Source organism: Hesperophylax consimilis, chromosome 21 (assembly GCF_061612785.1).
Source record: "Hesperophylax consimilis isolate HC1 chromosome 21, BYU_Hcon_1.0, whole genome shotgun sequence".
NCBI lineage: Eukaryota > Metazoa > Arthropoda > Insecta > Trichoptera > Limnephilidae > Hesperophylax > Hesperophylax consimilis.
Window position 1 is genome coordinate 26,456,683 of NC_142856.1, and position 13,051 is coordinate 26,469,733.

The 13,051-nt window shown below is 34.2% G+C and overlaps 1 protein-coding gene across 4 annotated transcripts in view; it reads right to left on the minus strand.

Annotated features, from left to right (window-relative positions):
* The window catches only part of Synd (protein kinase C and casein kinase substrate in neurons protein Synd), a 258,095-nt gene extending 250,489 nt beyond the window's left edge, over positions 1–7,606 (minus strand). For all 4 annotated transcript variants that reach the window (XM_089644715.1, XM_089644717.1, XM_089644716.1 and 1 more), the window contains exon 1: positions 7,330–7,606. The gene's annotated coding sequence lies outside the window, so the exon portion shown is untranslated. The remainder of the gene's footprint in view (positions 1–7,329) is intronic.
* Positions 7,607–13,051: the final 5,445 nt, after the last annotated feature.

The window sequence follows — 13,051 nt, forward strand, 5'->3', positions numbered from 1 at the left end:
TACTGATTCAAATACTGAACATGGGGCCATGACGCTATAATATTAAATGTTAGATAGCAGTTTCCTATGTTTTTACGTTGGCAACATTAGTCCCGCGCAATTTTTTTGTGGTTTCATAATTTGTAGTCGTGGTGTTTTTGGATTTACAATCATGTAATTTGTTTGTTCTACATTGATGTCCATTATTAAATAACAAAATTGTTTAAAAATTTAATAATTATTTTAATTGTTTGACCTGAGAAACCATTTTGCACTTTCAATGCATTTTGAAAATAGGTATTTTGCATTTTGCATTTTCAAATGGAAAAGTTTTGACCCATTTCCATTTTGCATTTCAAATGGTTTTGGGAACCCATTTTGCACATATCTGGTTCTGAGGCTGAAGGGAAAGCCACAACTCGGCGACGATACCCAGAATTCATATTGGGGCAAGTCTATCAATTTGAAGGTCTATAATGCTCCCCATGATAGCTGAGTTTTCAAACCATCCTTAAATCAATTTGAATGAATGTGTAGCAATGTGCTACGTTCTGATGCGTAGCCGGTTCATTCGGAGCATACCCAAGCATTTATAAAACTGGGAAGGTTCGGCAGGTAATTTGGCAAGGATGGAAAATAGTCGACCACGTTGGGAGGACTATACTCAGTGGCTGGACGATGTGGAGGCAAACACAGCAATGTTTCCTTAGACAATCTATCACCCGTGACAGGTAAAAACACGCTTTTTTAAAAAACATCGCCATCTGTTGGAAGTAAAAGCAACACAAGCTATTGTTTCTCTATCTGCAAAGACAGAGACAGCAACTCATGGCGGGGTACAGCTAGTATTATAGGAGGAACTGGCGGGAGAAAACAGGGGAAATATTTTTAATGGTGCTGTATGTTTATTGAGACAATTGCAGATTCTTCTTCTTCATATGGTGGAGGTTATAGTGGGATGCTGTGGTTTTCAACCAGTCGACGGCATCGGGCATTGGTTCAAAACAGATATGCCTACGGGAAACTGCTGTAGGGGGTATCTAATTAATGACATGAATTAGTGGTGATAGGAAGGAGATGGGAAGGGAAAAGGTTGGGAAGTACCTGACTATTCAGATCTGGTCACCAAACACGGCCGACGCTATAAGCAGATATAAAAAGCTGGGTAAAATTTCACTACGCCAGACTTTAGCTGCTTGACATATACAGAAAATGCTTACCATATAAAACATATTTGCAAGCACTCATAGAAGTTATTACTTTTTTTGTTTGATGGAGAGGATGATAAAGGCAGACTCTTCGTTTACGAGAAAGTGGGAGAGGTCACAACAGATCTATAAAAGGCCAGAATTCAGACGTTTTTCTTTCTCGAAAGCATAAATTTCTTTAATCTTTTTTCAAGGAAGTATGAGAGAATATTACCATTACTATACAATAATCCAAATCACGAGCTAAACGGCGCACATAGATAGATTTTAATGATTTAGGCGGCCAAAATTATTTTTGGGGTTATTTTAGTTCTAAGTTCAATTAAAATAAAGAAAAGGTATATATTTATAAAAACATACATATATTTGTCAGGTTACAAAGAACAGTAATATATAACAGAGCTAAATTCACTAAAAAATACAAATGAATGGAAACAGAATTTAACAAGTTTTCTTTAAATATAAAATTACATTAAAAATCGGTATCTTCAGGTCAAGATGTCTCTACTGACTCTGTGTTTGGGTCACCAGGTAATAAAAGTTTAACCGTTTCAGGTAGAAATGCGTTACGTGAAGGTTTTCTTATTTGTCTCAAGCAACTAATGAAGGGATCTGAACTTAACAAAAGCCTATAATATACATCTAAGTTACATTCTTCCCTAGAAAACTTTCTGGCAAAGTTTAGCCGGTACGATTGGAAATGCTTGTTCCGGGCTTCTGCAGCTTCTTCCGATAGCTGTCCAATTGGAAGGAGCCCCGAACTTTTTATGATTTGGCTTCCATGTACCAATATCTTGTGCATAGTTGGCGTCATTGGGTGCCAACCATACTGTTCTACGTACAATTTTGCTGTGTCGTACGCATACTTATCATATTTTTCAGCATCAATTTTATGGCCACTAGAAATAGTTTCTCAAATAACCTTGGATCTGTAAATCAGTTCAAAGTTAATACCTGTGATGGCTGAAGCCAATTCGGGGTTTTCGAAAAACCTCCAGCTTGTGTTGCCATCATTGGTGTTGCCAAAGTTGGCCTTTGGCATGTCAATAAGCAAATCGGTTTCATTTCGAAACCTCTCCTGAATTTCCAACTTCTTTTGGGCTTCTAATGCCTTGTCTTCTTCGGTTTTTCTTTCCCTGTATTTTTTTACTGGCAGTTTATACAAAAGGTGTATAATGCTTTCGAAAATGCGGATCCGGGCGTGTAATACTGACAAGCCGAATTCCAAAGCTTGAGGGTTTACACTATTTTTCTTCGATAGATCATTAAAGGTTTTCGAAGTAGCTCCACAGATGTAGCACTGGGATGTTGACTTTGTGTCTGTGGCTGCGTTACACACCTTTCCGTCAATCATAGTCATTTTGAGTTGGTGCCCGAACGAAAACTCCTCTTCATTCAACGTAACAACTGTTTTGTTTAGTTGCTTAATGGACTCCTGCACATATTTTATCTCTTCTTTAGTTATGTCCGTTGTTTCTTTTACAAATCGGAATCGAATCGGACGGCAAAACCTTGACGAAGAAGGAGTTGGATTCTGCCAAACAATTTTACTGCCTTCTTTTCCACAAACAATGCGCAAAGGCACAAAGGAACTCATAAAAATGTTGGCATCGGAATCAGTCTCATTATCGTAAATTTGTTTAAATTTGGATTGCTGAGAACCGTCACAACCCCATTTGCAGATTATCATTAACGACTTCTTTTCTTGCTCGTTAAGCTGGATTATCACATCTTCTATGTATTTTGATAATCGTGTTACGGTTAGATCCATTAGGCAATGTAGATTACTTTCCGCGCAAGTAGCCGTAATTCTTAGGGATTCTTTCGGCGGATAGCACTCTTGTTTTGCTTTCAAAACAAGATCATAGCAAGGAAAATGTTGTGGATTTGTTGCCCTTACTATCTCATACTGTCGTCTCGTAAAATCAGCTTCAACGAACATCTTAAGTGCTTGCAGAGGCGTCAATTGAGGTACCTCATCGTTGTTGGTAACTCTACTGTAGGCTTTTCTATATTTACTAGCCCGTGTTGGGGAGTTCGTAATATCTTTAAGCACTTTCGAGGCGGTCCTATGTCCCGTTGTCTGCAACACAGATGTAGCAGCGTGAACAATAACTTCATCACCTGCGGAGGCCCTCATTTCTTCCGTTTTTCTTCTTTTACTACGCTCACTTAGTTCTCCAAAAGACTTGGGTGGTCGACCTTGCGAGGAGGCTGATTCAATGGGAATTTCGAATGTTCCCTCTAACCATGATTGGTTTATTTTCAGGAAAACATCTTGGTGTTTATTTGCCTTTACCCATCGTTGCTTAATTTGTGATTTTACATAAGCAAATCTTTTTTTAAAGTCTTCTTTAGCCTCTTTGTTGTGCCCATAGCGCATAAGGAGAAAATTCTCATAATAGTCAAGTTTTTCATTTAAAGTTGCTAAATTTTGACTCTGTAGTTGGTCAAATATGTATTGACGAGTCACTACTTTAGTACCCGAGGTAGTAGGTAGACCTGAAACAAATAAAAAACAATTTTAATACAAAATATCGCACACTCAATATTTCCTATATTTGACAAAGAGCCTTTCAAAAGGGCTTAGCTCAAAAAAGCGCGATTTTGCGCGGCTATTTCTTATGGAATTAGTTAGTTACATATATGCACTATATAGTATAATGAAAATTAATACAGGGACGGACTCATAAGTACACTAAAAAGGCACTCGAATTTAAATATATTAAAAAAAAAATTTTTTGACAGAGTGATGTTTGTCGTTTTAAAAATGAATGACAGAGAATGTTAATTAAATTTTTCTGTAACGAAAACAAATTTTTCTTACCTGTATTATTGCAATCCATCACAGTTAAAACGGTAATATTAGCTTGAAATGAATAATGCACGTTTGGAAAGTAATAAGTTTAGGAGAGCGCCGAGAGCCGACACGTACACACTTGTTCACTATCGAATTCCGACTGATCAAAGTCGACTCCCGCGCTTCCAAGGAGGGGGGAGGGGATGTTATATTGTACATAGAACTGTTGACTCGCCAATTAAATAGATACCTTACCATTATATTGATTTAAAAAAAAATACTTTTGGCCGTCTAAATCATTAAAATCTACGTATGTGCGGCGTAATAAAACTAGCGTACTTTATATAAATAAGTGATAATAATTACATGCAAAAATCGAGAACAATATTTTGTCGATATTATTTTTTGTCCGCATTCCTCGAAGGACGCACCTTACCCGTCGGCCTCCAAGCTAACTAACCCATTTAGTTTGCAGCGAACACCAACTAAATAACCGTTGCTTGGAGCTCGAACCAGTCTGCTAAATAATACACATTTCCATTCCAGCATCATTATCATACAGGTAGTATCGTAAATTCATATTAAAGTACCATTCGGTAACATGGCTGGCCAGATAGTATTTGATTCAAATCTGTTGGTAATATTATAGGAAATTATATCCTCGTTACTAAATTATTATATGAATTCATTTCAACCTTCAACGCTGTTATTATTAACGTTATGTATAAGTAATTTGATAATAAATGTAACCTGATTGGAGATTGGTAATCTATGCAATGAACAGAGTTAAGATTTTATATAATTTACTAGCTGTACCCCGCCACGCGTTGTCGTGGCTAAGTCTGTCTGTGCAGATAGAGAAACAATAGCGCGTTTTGCTTGTACGTCCAACATAACCTTAATACATTATACACTTTCTCACTTTTCTGTGTAGGTAATAACATTTTCGAATAAATTGACTTTACCCTCTATTCTCTAAAAAATATTTGTAAACGTTTGCTAATTGATATTGTGCACTTTCGCCTATTTTTGATTAACAATTGTTAAGGTTAAACGCAACGCTCGTTGTATTCTACGTGTTCACAGATGGCGTTAATTAATTAATTTTGTTTAAATACGCTTTTGCAAGGTATTGCTTTACAGTATTAAGACAAATTATTTGTTAGCGCCCTCATATACGCAATATGAATATGAATAAATAGTTTTGTCCATATAAAAACTCAATTCTATCGAGAAAGGCATACAAATACAATATTGGATTGAATCATCGGTAAAATATTGTATTTGTGTGCCTTTCTCGAAAGAATTAAGTCTTTAAACGAACAAAACTATTGATTCATATTCATATTGCGTATATACGGGCGCAAACAAATGATTTGTCTTAATATTGTAAAGCAATACCTTGCAAAAGCGTATTTAAACAAAATTAATTAATTAACGCCATCTGTGAACACGTAGAATACAACGAGCGTTGCGTTTAACCTTAATATAACTTACTTTGTAATATTATATTTGTAAAGGCTTATTATTATTATTTTTAAAGGCCTGCCAGGCAGAAGAATTCTCCGATTAATGTTTTTTTACAGTCATGTTTATTACTGTCTGTAATAAAAATTACTGTAATGTTTCCTCCAATAAAAAAAAATACAGAGTGCTGTTTTTAAAAAAATATGTTTTTTCCTGTCACAGATGACATCTATATAATGTACGAGTGTTCGAATGCAATGTCAAAATTTCAATGAAGTCGGCGAAGAACTTCCGGAGATTTTAGATTTTGAACATTAACATTTTTATTTATTTAGAAGATTATAATGTGGTTAATAGTTTATTTGTGTCTCTGAAGTGTCGTCGTGAATCACCTCAAGGGCGCTGTACAAATATATTTCTTAAATAGTAAACACTAGAACTACTGACTTCAAACTAGTGACTTAAGACTTACGACTAAGGCCTACAACTACTATCTTAATAATATATGTATTTACATATGTAATATAGAATATGATTTTTGGTTGTAATACCATAATATTGGATGACCAAGCTAATACTCAGGGTACCTAAATATTTTTAAAGTATTTTAGGCAACTTTTGGTGACCAAATATTATTTTAAGATACAAAGGAAAAACTATATACCGTTTCAACGAGTTATTGGAACGCTTTGATTAAAAATGGTTTTAACTTTGTTGTGGTCTGTTGTATTTTTTTCACTCTGAGTAAATAATTTTGGCCATTTAAAGAGTACTTTCATTTTAAAATAGAGAAATTATAACCTTAGAAGGATGCCAATTCTCAACAATTAAATGTGAAGAAATAAAATAAACGTATCGACCAGGCAGCAAGCAGGTCGGTTGCAAGTTTGCTGTGGAGATATTACAGAGTACAGGGGCCCAACGCCAACGGCCGCGGTTCGCCTCAAGTGCATTCCGTTCCTCGGCACGGAACATTGCTACAAGGTCAAACGTGTTTAATTCAGAAATACCACTTCGGGCAGCACGTCCCCGGCCACAACACCGTCCACCAAAACTCTAAAACACAAACTCAAACAAAACCTGTCTCTACAGATGACACGACATCTAGAACTTCACACAAAGTCTACAGCATCATGTTCCTATCAAATAATATAGAACACAGCCTCTAAAGTGTACATCGCATTCTTCGTGGAACATCATGATCAACTCTATCTGTACTGCAGGTACCACCAATGCTGTATGAAGGCATACCCAAACAGCTTCTTCCAGCTTGTTTACAATACTGTGCAATATCTCGAGAAAGATTTATGTTTACAAATATACATAGGTCCCGTAAGGGCAAGGGTCCCGTGCTAATGTTCAATTTCTGCACTTTGTTGAGAATCAGCATCTAACCTGAAATCTCCGGCCAAGAGTCAAAGATTTTTCCCGCTAGGCCACGACATTTGTTTATCAGGACACAAATATAAAATTTATTTTCTCCGATTTCTTACAAGTTAAAATCTGATAAACTACCGACTGAGACACTTAAGTTCATTTGCACAAAGTAGTGTGACGTTTGGCTTTGACAACATTCAACATTGTTCAATGTTTTCAGCGGATTGGTTATGGAAATATATTAGTTTTATTGTGATATATTCGTGCATTTCTAATCGAAAAGAAGGTACGTAGTTAATTGAAGAAGACATACAGGTGTCTGTCCTTCATTTGCACGCCCCATTTAGCAAAAGATAAGGTGAAACCTCACCAAACAAATTTGCGAAAATACCGCTCGAATAATTGACATAATAAGTTAAAATATCTTAAGTTCTGTGGAAAATATGCGTCGTTATTAGTTTTTATTTGCTTTTAAACGTTTATGGTGTATTTTCTTACCTTAAGAGCGATTTCCAGAAGACAAGACAGCTATCAAATAATCCCTATCGCTGTTGAGGGAACCTTAATTTATAATGGCACTTTTCACGGATCACGAACACTATTAACACATACACTGGCAAGAAGAGACATCGAATCACTGACGAATATTTTTAGAAACGTAGTTACCACTCATACACGACGAAAAGTCGTTTGAATAAACGTCGAATTTACATCTACACAACAAGGATAAATTTAACGTGCACACAACCGACAGATCAACGATTCGGCCATTACTGAAAATGTTGCAACACTGTTGAGAAAATTTCCATAGAAATTGGTAAGTTAAATTCAAACGTCTGATATCGACGACAGGCTACATGAAAAATAAAGCCAACGGGCGCGTGACAACATTCCAATCCTATCATCCAATCACAGCTCTATTTCATATTTTAATATTTTACCGTGATAATGTCTGGTGTGAAACGGTTCTAGCCTCGCATTGTAGAAAGTAGTGTTGCTACTCGATAAAAACTTGGACTTACTTTTACACCATTGAAATAATAATAAAATTTGTGACAAAGTACTTAAAATAAAATATATAATATTTTTTCCATTGAAGGATATTTTGTAAATGTATGAATATGATATTTCTTATTTTTCAAGAGCCTTCTGCTTCTGTATTATGGCTTTGGACAGATGTGATATATGCGAGAGTGGTTTATTTATGATCTGTGCCAATCAAGAATGTCATTCGATAGTATTTGAATTCTAATGGTCTTCAAACATAGTCCTACTCAGTGAGTGGTTTATTTATGGTCTTACTTGAGGGTGGAGACGTTGAGATTGGGACCAATTGGGACGGTATTGGCGTAAAGTCATCTACCTTTGCCTTGACAGTAATCCACTAATTAGTATTTATCACAAGCTTACCCTGACTGTTTGTTTGATGGCCATTTTATATTTTTAAATTTACAAATTACAATTTTTGTTACAAACCTTTTTTTTTCCTTGTGCTTTTTTTTTGTTCGCCAATAAAATTCTCCATAAATTCAACTGTGACCATAAACACAGACTCTTCTAGATATACACCTACCACGATAAATTAAATAACCTGTGTTAAATTTGTTATGTAACACCAGTGGAACCTGCAATGCTTCACTACTGTTAATATCTTTCTCAGGCGTCTTCGAATTCTTCGATATCGGTAGACTACTTTTCGAGTTTTGCGAGGACAAAAATACGCAGACTAAATTTTTATATAGTAAGACATTATCAAATTATCAATACAAGTTATTAAAAATATTTGAGGAATACCATCCGGTCCAGCGGATTTATTGCTTCCTAATGCTTTTATATGGCTTCTTTGTTGATGAAACGTTGGCTGTTTCAATTTTAGTTGATCAACGTTTTATGAACAACAAAAATTGTCCGAAAAAACATGTTCAACTTCATTACTTCGTTAAAAGAGGTTTCACACTGGTCAATATGTTTTCAAGTGTCGAGTTGATCAACTAAAATTGAAATGTCTGAACATGCTATTAGGTTCGGCGACTCTTCCACTGAAATACCGGGGATGGTATTGACGGGAGTTGCACGCATTTATTGAATACGCATGGTCATAGGTGTTGGGGTATATTTTGAGGATATGCCTGGCTAAGTTTGCTATGGGCGGCCAAAGCTTCTATTATCAATTTCTTAGGTGTAGTAGGGAAGAGAACTAAACAAATATAAAAGACTATAGTATTTCGTATCTGAAATAATGCTTTATTTCACAAATATAACATTCAAACAAGCTTAAATTATTTACATTTACATACATGTTTAGATATATAAGTATAATAGGTTTACCAAATCCCTATCAAAATCTGAATCTACATACATAGAGTTCATTCAATTTAAAGATAGAAACCTCTATTCACAACTATGATAGTTATTTTTGTATGAGAAATGATATAAACTTTTTCTTTCATGTGGTATAAACAACCAGAAGACCGCAAAAGGAAGAATGAAAATGATATCAACCCTAGTTTTATAATACCTTTCCTAGAATTTTTTTTTACATTAGCTTTTAATATGCCTCAGGGTCTACGTCATCTTTGGGGATGCTGTATGGAGGTTATTTTTAAGGAAAGGGAGGAGAGGAAGTTCTGCAAAGAAATAGGGTATGAGGGGTGGGTGTAAGAATCTGGGGGTCGGTGTGTCCAGGAGTGATGGATGTATAAATCCGTCCCTCTCACTGTGGTGCAAGGCCGAGAGTCTGACTGGAGAGGTCAAATGGACCCTCTTAACCAGTCTCTCACGATCTGACCCTCAACGCAGTAAGACCTACACAAACTTCACCCCATTAACCCGGGAAGAGATAATAGTTCAGTGTCAAATATGAAAACAAAACAATGTGGTTGGAGGCACCACGAGAAAGAATTTTTACAATATTATTTAAAAAAATTAAATAAAGCTAATGATTTTGGTTTCTTAATATCTAATATGGCACCACACAATGAATACAAAGATGTCGAGTTTCATGGATTACCTGAATTCTTGATAGGATAGCACCGTAAAAATAATATACTTTAAATGAAAACTGAGCATGACACATCTAGGAAATTACGCGTCATGGAAAATATAATCTAATTTATTTTAACACAGAAAGTACATTTAAATGGCACACAAGCTTTCAAAAACATCACAATAAGCCTGCGTGATTGTTTTGGCACTAATGCGTAATAAACCAAACATCTCTATTATTGATTTTGGGTTGGTTTACAGAATATATTGACACACCACGCACAAATTGACAATCTGCCAAAGCCTTATAAACTAACAAATTATAAAATATATAAACACAAACTTGTAATTGATAACAATAACCCCTGGGCATTTTTTTTACCATTTTACATTTTTGTTAACTTTTATTTGTCAGATCAATCACAACAAACAAATTACGTATTATTTTAATTACTTTATTTTAATAAGAACGATACTAACAACTATTTCAAAAACGGTTACCGGAGAGAGTATAATAACTATTTTTTCAGAATTCATGAGGTATTTATTTGGAAACACACTAGTGAAGTATGTCTATTTAAATTTACCGAGGATTAAAATATTTTCTCTGAAGAATCTTTGGCGTTTGAGTCTTGTTCACATAACTAAAATACTAATAAATAAGTTCTAAGATAAGCCCATTAAGTACGTATGAATTCAAGAAATATGACAAACTGGTTATAAGTTGAGATCATAAATCAAAATTCAGCAATGGAAGGAATTGTTTCAAAAGTCACAAGTGAAATAATTTGTATCATAAAAAAATAATCTGTGAATAAAGGAATGTTTTAAATATCAATAATTTAAATGTGATTAAAGCTTGCGTAAACAATATACAACACACGTAAAAACATTTTATTCACAACATGTAGCGCAGGTGCGAGCAACCATGAAGATCGTAATATGCATAACACGTGCCGTTAACATTATTAAATATATTTAAAAAATCAATAGATAATATTTATATGTAATTAATACAACTTAGCTTTAGCCCCTAAAAAACGACAAATATTTAATAAATTTCCAAAAACCGTAAGTTAAAAATGAAGGAAAAGACAAACTTTTAGAATTCGTTTGTGGTCAAAAAAATTATTTTGTTGGAAGTAAAAAGAAAAGTATCAAATCCTAGCTCTTCAGGCTACGATTGCGGTGCGCTGTATGGCAGGCACCATTCCATTGAACTATAGAAGCAGTTGATTCAAAACCTTCCTATATAGAGGCATACACCGTCTGGGTCATACGGACTGATAATATACATGACCCGCGTCTTGTTCAAATTCAAACATTTGGATATTGTTATGTAAGAACATAAACATATACATGTGAAAGCAATTACATTTGAAAAAAATTGGCAGCCATCTTGGATGTCAGTCTAAGCATAATATAGGGAGGGTTGATTGATTGCAGAGGATGAGTTAACAAAATTATACTGTGTCAATACGTAAAATCATTCCCAAAAGATTTGAATGAGGAAACTTCACAAACACAAATCATACTGATACGGTTAATAATTGAATGACTTTCACCACAAGGTGGGAAAATACCGCTTACTAAATTCTGACAGTTTGTGCCGAAGAAATTACAATGTAAAAACAATTGCACCATTCCACTGAAATGTTAGGCAAATAGAAAGCCACCCATGACGATCCTGGCCCACAACCTACGCTTTATTATTTCGTATAAATCTTTCAACATCACAAAATTAATTCTAATAAATTGCCTTTCGATTTTTTACACTTACTGAAAAATATTTTCCCCACAAACAAGGTATTGACAGTAATTTACATTATTCCCTTTAACAATTCACAAGACTATAAAAAAATCGGCGATAGCCTCACTTAAGAATTAAGCTAGTCACAAACGGGAGATATATCTCTCGTCTGACTTGCTTTAATCAATATATAAACTTATACAATAAGAACAATAATATCAAGCAACACCATCTGATCAATATACATAAAAACAGTGACCAGAACAGGCACATTACATTGTATATTATATTGTGATTATGAATAATTTGAAAGCGCATTATTTCAATAATATTTGATCGATAATAATACAGAATAATAATAACAAGGGTCTGATGAAATCATTTGGCGGACCGCCAGTTTGAGACCACTGGTTTTTATCAAAATTATACAAATAAATAAATTCTATAAAAAAACATTAATAAATTGTTTATTTTTCTTTGCAAATTTAAAGTAATGTTGCCAGTGGAGAGAAAAAAAGAAACAATGTAGGATACACAAAGAAAGAGGACTCTTTGCATAATAGAATTTATAATTTTAAAGCTATATTTGTATTTATAGTCATTCAAACATGAACAACTAATACCAGATTAAAATGTCCAAAAATATAATAATTTTATTGCAAAATAAAAACTGCTCTACTTATGCATTGAAAGTAAAATGGTTTAATCCATAAATAAACCACTCACTAGATCGATATCTTCGGGCTTTTTGTATGAAACAAATTGGTCCTAAAAAACCATAGATATGACAATATATAGACAGTACAATTCTCATTCGGAGCTTAATTATTATACTATACACCAATGAAAAACTCTGAAAGTTTATTCAATAGACTCTCAGAGTTTTTCATTGGTGGATATAGTTAGGCAAACAAATGATGTCACAATATTTCGGTTTCAATTTTCGATCAGAGTTATACCCCCCTGGTTTAATCCCTTCCCCACGTAGGCAGTCTGGGGTTTCTATATGTAGGTTGGCTACCGAAGAATAATCTAAGATAAATGGATTTAAAATAAAACAAAATAAAAAAATGCGGAAAAGTTCCTACTTCAACATGATACATTCATCAATGACCCTAGGTCAAATTTAGAATATTTTTATGTATGGCACCACAGGACGATATGCATAAATTCAAAATATTTTTCATTTATCAATGAAAAATTTGTCACAGGGAAACAGTCTAGAATGAAAACGAAGATGTAAGGATAATAATTTTACAGTACCTAACTAATGGATTTCAGTTCGGAAAGGAAGGTATAAAGATTAAGGAATAGCTAAAGTAGAAAAATAAAGTTAATAGCGAATGATATCATTTTTACACTTGTCTGAAAAAATAAATAGTTTTGGTATGAAGTAATGAAGCATGTAATTAATGCTAAATAATAATGAGGAATGTTAAAAATGTTTAACGCAATAAATCTGTATGAAAAATAATATCTATTAAT